This window comes from Caretta caretta, chromosome 1 (assembly GCF_965140235.1).
Source record: "Caretta caretta isolate rCarCar2 chromosome 1, rCarCar1.hap1, whole genome shotgun sequence".
In the NCBI taxonomy this organism is placed as follows: Eukaryota; Metazoa; Chordata; order Testudines; family Cheloniidae; genus Caretta; species Caretta caretta.
Genome location: NC_134206.1, coordinates 348,683,864 through 348,693,065, shown reverse-complemented (window position 1 = coordinate 348,693,065; position 9,202 = coordinate 348,683,864). Strand labels below are relative to the sequence as shown.

Here is a 9,202-nt window from a genome sequence, read left to right as displayed (position 1 = left end):
CTTAAAACTGCTGCGTGTACGCCATAACCCCGGAAGCATGGAGCCTGCTCAGTTGTGCACTCTTGCTGTGAGCATCTCAAACACCTCGCGCCTTCTCCTGCAGTATTTCCAGAGCCGAAGTAGGGCCCGCCGTGAGGAACACAGTGATGTCCTGCAAGCAGCCTGGCTGCAAGCCATTGAAAAAAACAATTCACAGTTGCTGCTGGCAGTCACAGAGCAGCTGCACTCTGTTGAGCGCTGTTTCTGGTCCCAGGAAACAAGCACTGACTGGTGGGACTGCATCGTTTTGCAGGTGTGGGATGACGAGCAGTGGCTGCAGAACCTTTGAATGCGGAAGCCACCTTCCGGGAACGTTGTGCAGTGCTTTCCCCTGCACTGCAGTTCAGCAACACAAAAAGAAGAGCTGCTCTGACAGCGGAGAAGCGAGTGGCGATCGCTATTTGGAAGCTTGCAATGCCAGACAGTTACCGGTCAGTGGGAAATAAATTTGGAGTAGGTAAATCAACCGCTGGAGCTGCTGTGCTCTGAGTGTGCAGGGCCATTAATCGACTTCTGCTATGAAGGGTAGTGAGTCTGGGAAATGTGCAGGACATAGTGGATGGTTTTGCCGCAATAGGGGTTCCTAATTGCAGTAAGGCAATAGATGGCATGCATATCCCCATCTTGGCACCAGACCACCTTGCCAAAGAGTACATAACCAAAAGGGATACTTTTCAATGGTGTTGCAAGTGCTGGTGGATCACAGGGGGCGTTTCACCGACATCAATGTAGGATGGCTGGGAAAGGTTCATGACACGCGCGCATCTTTAGGAACTCAGGTCTGTTCAAAAAGCTGCAATACAGGACTTTCTTTCCAAACCACAGAATGAACATTGAGGACATTAAGAGGCCTATCGTTATCCTGGGGGACTCAGCCTACCCCTTGCTCCCATAGCTCATGAAGCCATATACCGACCATCTGGATAGCAGTATGGAACAGTTCAACTATAGGCTCAGCAAGTGCAGAATGGTGGTTGAATGTGCCTTTGGCTGTTTGAAAGGGCGCTGGAGAAGTTTACTAACAAGGTTGGACCTTAGTGAAGAGAACATCCCCATGGTTATAGCAGCCTGCTGTGTGCTCCATAATATCTGTGAAAAAAGGGGGAAAATTTTCCGCAAGGCTGGGCAGTTGAGACAGATCACATGGCAGCCATTTTTGAGCAGCCAGAACCAGGGCAATAAGAAGAACACAGCCAGGGGTGCTGCTTATCTGTGAGGCTTTGAAAAGCTGTTTCAATATTGAGTCACAGTAATGTGAGCTGCTTGTCTACTTTGTGTTTTCCCAAACCTTCACCTGCCCTGTATCACTGTCCCTGTAAAGCCAAGCCCACTGCTTCTACTCAATAAAGAACATTTATTTCTCAAATCCATTTACTTTATTTAACAAACATAAGTAAAGAGGGAGAACAGAAAAAAAAGGTAACCTTAGGGAAAAGGGGCTGTAAAGTTGGAACAGGAGAAACATTTTCAGCTCTGTAACATAATACTGCACTCCAGACCATCAAAGGTCCATGAATAGGCTCCTTCTGTTCCTTATACCCTCCCCCCAAGTTAAGTGAAAGGGATAATGGACTTCTTACCCATGCCTCAGGGAATGCTTGGGGGAGGGTGATTCTGCGCCAGCGATGCTAGATGTCTGTCCCCCAGGGTTTGCATAGGGATTCTACCCTCCTGCTTCTGTTCCTGCAGTTCAACCAGACGCCTCAACATGTCTGTTTGGTCCCTCATAATCTGAAGCATCTCATCCTGCACTGCATGCTCTTGCTCATTGGAAGCTTTCCTGCTCTCCATGTCCATGTCTAACTTCTTGGACAGTGAAATCCTCCACACTCTCCGCTCTGTGTCAGCTGTCCTGGAGCCGTTCATTCTCTCGGTGAACATGTCCTCCCATATTCTCTTTCTCTTCCTTCTAATCAGCGAAAGTCTGCTTTCAGGTGTTGATGACCCACCGAAGGACACATTTCCCGCTGTCAGTCATGGGAAAAATAAAGGAGCCATTTTACATGAATAAAATGTTTCCATAGCAAGGCCATTTTCATTAAAAAAAAAAACCCTTATTACACTAGGTGCAGCCATAACATCATCAGAATCCATAACTGTTCACTGTGCCATTTTGTTGCTCCAGCCATAGTGAGTAGGCCCCCCCGGGTCACGGGTGACTACACTTCTAATGAAGTTTATGGCAGGCCCATGTCAGAAGCAGAGGTAGCTAGTTGAACAATGGCCCTTCCCCATAGCACCATGGGAAGTTGAATTACACAACACTGCACCTGCACTTCCTCACAGCCGACCCATGAAAATCGAATTAAGCGCTATGCCTCTCGCAGAGGTGGATTACAGAAGTCGACATTAGTGGTGACTTAGGTTGGCGTAAAGGACCCGGTAGCGTAGACACGTACATTAACAGGTTGACTTAAGGCGGCTTCCTTCGACCTAACTTTTTAGTGTAGACCAGGCCTAAGTCCCTGTGTAAACTGTGCTAGGTCAATGGAAGAATTCTTCCATCACCCTAGCTGCCGTCTCTTGGGGAGGTGGATTACCTATGCCAATGGGAGAATCCCTCCCGTTGATGTCAGCAGTGTCTATGCTGAAGCATACAGTAGCACAGCGGAGCCGCTGCAGCATGTTAAGTGCAGAAAAGCCCTAAGAGGTTGGAGGGAGAGAGAGTATAGCCTAGTGGTTAAAGTACGTTGGTGAAAATCAAGCGATCTGGATTCTATTTCCAGCTTGCCTCAGCCTCCCTACGTGACTTTAGGCAAATCACTTAGCACCAATTTTTCTAGAGTTTAGGGTCTAATTGCCAGTTTTGCTGAGCAGCTGCATCTCCTGTTGATTTCTACAGGAGTCGGTGGTATGTGGCAGTTGTGAAAAATCAAGCCTTGTCTCGTATTGGACACCCAAAAGGAGTGGGCACTTTGGAAAATGTGGCCTTTAACCTCTCCGCGTCTGAGTTCCCCATTGGTCAAATGGGATAACAACACCTATTAAATACCAGGGACGTTGTGCAGATAAGGGTCACCATTCAACAAAGCCCTGGCACACATGCTGAGCTTTAACTTTTAATTCAGTGGGTCTTCCGCACATGCTTAAAATTAAGCACATGCCACAGTGCTCAAGGAATCCTAGCAAGTGGCTCACAGAAATAGTCTTTTGGGAACAAAGCTTCTTGTAGATCTGTTGGTTTCCAGGCATGGGTATTTTCCATAATTAGCCTTAGCAGATACTTCAGGTTGTTTCATTAGCATAATAACACTAATAGTTGGGTTTTAAAAAACACTCAGCTTTGGCCTCACCCTGTTCCCGTTGAAGTCAGTAAGGCCCGTTGACTTCGGGGGGAGGAGAGTCAGGCCGAAAGCTGAGCACTTTTGAAAAATCCCACCCGTGGCTTTTGTTTATTGCTTTGCATCCACTCTGAAAAAGGATTCCAAAGTGGTTTGCAAAAGGGGGTAAGTGTCATTATCTCCCATTGAGCAGAACGAGAAATTGAGGCACCTGGGAGGAATTAAACTAATAACACAAAGCCAGCCTGTTGCAGAGCCAGAAGTAGAAGTCAGGTCTCCTGCTATATGCTCCTATACTCTACGCATGGGACTTTGTCATTGCATCTAAAGCTGAAAGGTTCTGGTGCTTTTATATAAAGGTAAAACTGTCCGCAAGCCTCTTTAATGGCAGGGAAAGGCTGGGCTTGCCATGGAGGCTACATGCCTAACCCCTAGGGATGTCGGGGGAGACCACGCATTCCCTTGGATGACTGTGGGTATCAGAGGGACTCTGATCTAATCTCTCAGCTGGAAGAATAGCATCTATGACTTGGGGGACCAGTCAGGCTAGGGGAAGGGTTCTTAGAGGTCTGACAGGGATGTGAAAGACTCTTGCTGGGGAAAAGAATTTGAGGCAGTTGCTAAAAGTGGGAATAAAATGTGTACTGGGATGTGCATAGGGACCATTTCCTGATCAGGGCTACCATGCACATATATATGCACTACGTACCCTTTATCTATGGGCCATACCCTGTTATACCCCATCCGTGACTCATGTGGCTTGGAGGTGTAGGCTCCCCACAACTTGTCTAGGAAGCCTGGAGAGGGGTATCTTGCTTCCATCATGCAACTGAATAGTTATCCCGTGGGTTTCCTGGTCCTCTCATCCAAAACGGCTCCGGGAAAATACAAATCTTACAGGGTGTGCAGTTTATCCTCCTCCTCCTCCTTTTTCTTCTATTGTGGTAACACCTAAAGGCCAATTAGGTTAGGCCCCATTATGCTCAGCGTTGTATAAAATATCGAAAATGACAGTCCCTGCCCCAAAGAGCTGACAATCTCAAAGACAAGGTGGATGAGACAAACAAGGGCGTGAGGAGAGCAGGGACAAAAATAATCGAAGGTGCTCAAGTCTTAGCCAGTCAGGAGCTGTAATGGCCACAGAGAGAGAGGTTTAAACTCATTCAACAAAGCAAGGGGGGAGGGAAATTTACATTGCACTATAGTATTATTAGGTAACAATACACCTAGAGGCTCTAACCAAGATCGGACTCCATCATGCTAGGCACTGTATACACATAGTAAGAGACAGCCCCTGCCCTGAAAAGCTTACCAGCTAAATAGACAAAGGAAGCATTTATTACCCCCCCTTAACAGACAGGGAACTCAGAGTGAATAACTTACTGAGAGTCACACTGTGTGATCGACCCTATATCTTCTGAGGGCCAGTCAAGTGCCTTTCACCACAAGACCTTACTGTTGCATATCTTATAGCAGAAACCTTCTTTTTATTTTAGTGCCAACCTCAACCAATCATCAGAACATTCTCAGAATGATTCCCTAAGAAAATATATCACTTTGAAGTGAAAATCCTCTTTGGCTTATTCTGTGGAGAGATCAGTTAATACATCAAACAAAATCCAGGTCCAATATTCCCATTCACTTTCTTTGGTCCAGAATTTGCTTCTCCACTATCCCCGCCTCAGTGAGACATAAAGCAGTGATGAGCCTTACCGCCATTTTTCATTCTTCTAGGATATTGATTGTTGAATTTATATGGGCTGCCTTTCTGTTGTATTTTCTAGTGTCCGGGTTTGCCACTGTTTATACTGTAAAGTTAAAAAAAGGGGGAGTCTTAAATTACAAAAAAACATAAGACTTTCCTGGATCTGCATGGGACGACTCATGATAGTAGAAAGTATTTCTCTAATTTAAGGTCAGTCTTTAGAGGAAACTGTTGCAACAGCTTCTCACAACTGGCTAACTTTTGCAGAACAAAAAGAAAAGAAGGACTTGTGGACCTTACAGACTAACAAATTTATTTGAGCATAAGCTTTTGTAAGCTACAGCTCACTTCATCAGATGCATTCAGTGGAAAATACAGTGGGGAGATTTATATATAGAGAGACCATGAAACAATGGATGTTACCATACACACTGTAACGAGAGTGATCACTTAAGGTAGATATTACCAGCAGGAGAGTGGGGGGGGGGTGCTGTCAGGGTGCCAATGCCTGAGATGATGGGGCACCCAGGATTTCCAGGTTTATGGATCTTGGGTAGTAGATAGAATATCCCAGGTCGGGGTTCCAGGGGTGTGTCTGTGCAGATTTGATCTTGTGCTTTTTCAGGAAGTTTCTTAAGCAAATACTGTAGTTGCTTTTGGTAACTCTCAGTGGGATCAGAGGGTAATGGCTTGTAGAAAGTGGTGCTGGAGAGCTGCCTAGCAGCCTCTTGTTCATATTCCGACCTATTCATGATGACAACAGCACCTCCTTTGTCAGCCTTTTTGATTATGATGTCAGAGTTGTTTCTGAGGCTGTGGATGGCATTGTGTTCTGCACGGCTGAGGTTATGGGGCAAGTGATGCTGCTTTTCCACAATTTCAGCCCGTGCACATCGGCAGAACTATAAGCACAATAAACTAACTTTTGCATCATCAATTTTGCAACAGCTAAACCTCTGCTACCTCTGTTTATGCTGCACAGCACAGCCACTCATAACTGCATTGTGACCATGGGATTGAACCCAGATCCTCTTGCACCAAAAGTTTGAGCCGCTAAAGGAATACCTTTAGCAGGTATTAGTAGTATAGGGTCTATAACACACACTTAAGTAGATGACTCCATCCAGCAGTGACTAATGGTGTACACGTAGACGACATACTTTCTTTTGAGGCCTCCAACATGCTTTACGAACACTAATTAATAAGTTAAGCCCCACAGTACTCCTGTGTGGGAGGTAAGTGTCACTGTTTTCAACCAGGACTTTGTCTACTCTTTTGATCTGAGTATTTTGTATTTCAGAGCTCCCTATATCTCTGCCATGCCTGATAAATAGTAACCATTATACAGATTAGTATACTGAGGCACCATTGGTAAGACTAACATTTTCTAAAATTGTTAACTGGAGACACCCTGTTTTTTAGCAGTAATGAAAACCCAAAGCTTGTGCTATTGTCATTTGGAGTTGTGAGTGGTCAGCACCCATGACTATCTGGCCCAAGGTGCCTCACTGGACACAGAAACAGAGGCACCAACATTTTGAAAAATTGGGGCTAAGTAACTCCCCCAGAGTCACCCAGAAAGCAGGTAATAGAAACAGGGGTCTGGATTCCCAGTCGTGTGCTCTAAACAGTTCTACTCAGTATTAATCACACAGGAAATAAATGTTTGTGCTGTTGACCATGCCAGGAGCTGGAAGCAAGATTTATGATAAGGGAAGTTCTCGGCCAGAGATTTTCATGCCGTGATACAGGCTAGACTTTCTGAGGTGCTGATCTCCTCAACTAAGCACAAGGGGTTGTTTTTTTTTGCCTTCTCATACTATAACTTAACACAAGGATAGGCAAATTTGCAAAACTAACTCTCTGACTATTCACCATATGGTTATACTTTTGCCATGTCCTCAGCAGAAATACCCTGACATTGGCCCACCTGCAGCTGCTTCCTGTAGAAAAAAACCCCACTCCACGCAGCACATCTATGTATGCAGAAAACAGACAAAAAGCAAAACCCTGAGCAGATGGGTTCAGACCCAGCAAAACCATGCCGGCTGATAGGAACACAGTCAGATATCAGTCAAGTCTTGCAGTTACCAGTGATGTAAAAATGTGTGAATGGCTAGATAGACTGGTTTGATCTAGATCTGGGCCCTGAATCAGCAAAGGACTTAATCATGCATTTAATTTTAAGTGCATGCGAAAGTCATATCCAGTTCAATGGGACTTAAGCACATGCTTAAAGTTAAGTACGTGCGAGTGTTTTGTTGATTTGGACCGTAGTTCTGTCTGTCTATCCAACTGTAGAACAAGTGCGAGTAAAACAAAGATGTCAATCACATTGTAATCACTTAACAAATCATAAATAATATCTAGCTAAATAGATCTGTCCGTGTAGCTGTCCGTTTGTGAAATAGAAAATGTGTCTGTCTTTTTAGATCTGTGTGCCTGTCCATCTCAACAAGAGGGATTGTCCGATCTTTTTCTCTTAGAATAGCTGATGGTTGGGGGTATCTCTGAAGCTACAGATAATATTTTGCAGTATGCACTTAATCTATAATCTGCAGAACTGGTTGACATTTTTTTCTGGTCCAAAATTTCTGAAAATTTCAACCGCTGGTCAAAAACACATATGTTTTTGCAAAAAACTTTCTTTGCAATTTTGAAAAATGTTGACCAACTCTAAGTATCAGCCTTTACGCTACAGCCAACGCTGACCATACGCACAAACAAGTGCCTGCATGGGGAGCTGCAGTCAAGAATTGTCTATTACTCCACTTTAATTTCACCAGGTGATGAGTGTTCCTATACTGTACACTCAAAACATACACGTTTTGAGTCCTGATTTCATATTGATTTTAAAAGTCTCAGGATTTAGCTTCCATCATCTCCTTTCAACTTTCAAATACCCAACCCCAAAGGTTGCCCAGTAAAAATTATATAAAGAAAAAATTAAAATGAAATTCTCTGAATTGACTCTTGCAGTTTCATTTCCCATTTTTTAAATTTAATTGTATGTGTTTGAGACTTTTTTAAAATGGCTCTTTTCACCATCTTTAGTCTTGATAAAAGAAGCCTGAGGGAAGACCGGATAACAGTCTTCAAATATAAAAAGAAAAGGAGTACTTGTGGCACCTTAGAGACTAACCAATTAATTAACCAAATTAATTGGTTAGTCTCTAAGGTGCCACAAGTACTCCTTTTCTTTTTGCGAATACAGACTAACACGGCTGTTACTCTGAAACCAGTCTTCAAATATGTTAAGGGCTGTTATAAAGAGGACTGTGATCGATTGTTCTCCATGTCCACTGAAGGTAGGACCAGAGGTAATGGGCTTAATCTGCAACAAGGGAGATTTAGATTAAATATTAAATAAAACTTTTGAACTATAAGGATAGGTAAGATCTGGAATAGGCTACCAAGGGAGACTGTGGAATCTCCATCATCTGAGGTTTTTAAGAACCGGTTGGACAAACAGGTCAGGGAAGGTCTGAGTTTGCTTGGTTAGGCTTTGTCTACACTATCGCTTTTGTCGGTCAAACTTTTGTCAGTCAGGGGTGTGAAAAAGCCCGCCCCTGTGACCAACGTAAGTTTCACCAGCAAAAGTGCTGGTGTGGACAGCTACATCGGCAGGAGAGCCTTTCCTGCCGGCAAAGAGCGGCCACATGGGAGACCTGCCAGCGGCACGGCTGTAGCGGCGCAGCTGCAAGGTCGGCAGAGAGAGCCCCAGCGCAGGGGGCTGGACCGGATGGCTTCTTGCGGGTTGCGGTCCGTCCCAGCCCCTCCGTGCGCGGAGGCTTCTGCGAGACCGCCACGAAGGGCATGGCTGAGGGGCTGCGCGGCAAAGCCGTACCTCGAAGCCAACTGCAATGCACTGTCCGCCGCCACGCTGGCGCTGGCGACTGGCTCGGCCGCGAGCTCCGCGCCCCAGCCGGTATTTCACCCCCATGGAGGGCGTTTGCAGGGAAGGAGATTGCTGCGGGGCCTCGGGAGGGCTACACGCCGTGCAGTGCGTATGCATTGCCAGGCCTCGCTGAAAATGCATTGTGCCCCCACCCCCACCATGCCCCCGGTGAGCGCGGCTCTGCCAGGCGGCGGCTCAGCCAGTGCAACCGGCTCTTTGCACCAGCGGCGCCCAGGGCGGCTCGCGCGGCAGCGCTCGCGGCGCCCCGGGCTCAGCGCA

General features: G+C 45.8%; 1 long non-coding RNA gene across 1 annotated transcript; it reads right to left on the bottom strand.

Moving 5' to 3' along the window:
• Positions 1-1,446: 1,446 nt before the first annotated feature.
• Positions 1,447-9,171, bottom strand: LOC125630599 (uncharacterized). The gene is made up of 3 exons (XR_007354715.2): positions 8,873-9,171; positions 5,034-5,128; positions 1,447-2,006 (listed from the first exon to the last, which is right to left on the bottom strand). It is a non-coding gene; the product is annotated as an uncharacterized LOC125630599 (long non-coding RNA).
• Positions 9,172-9,202: the final 31 nt, after the last annotated feature.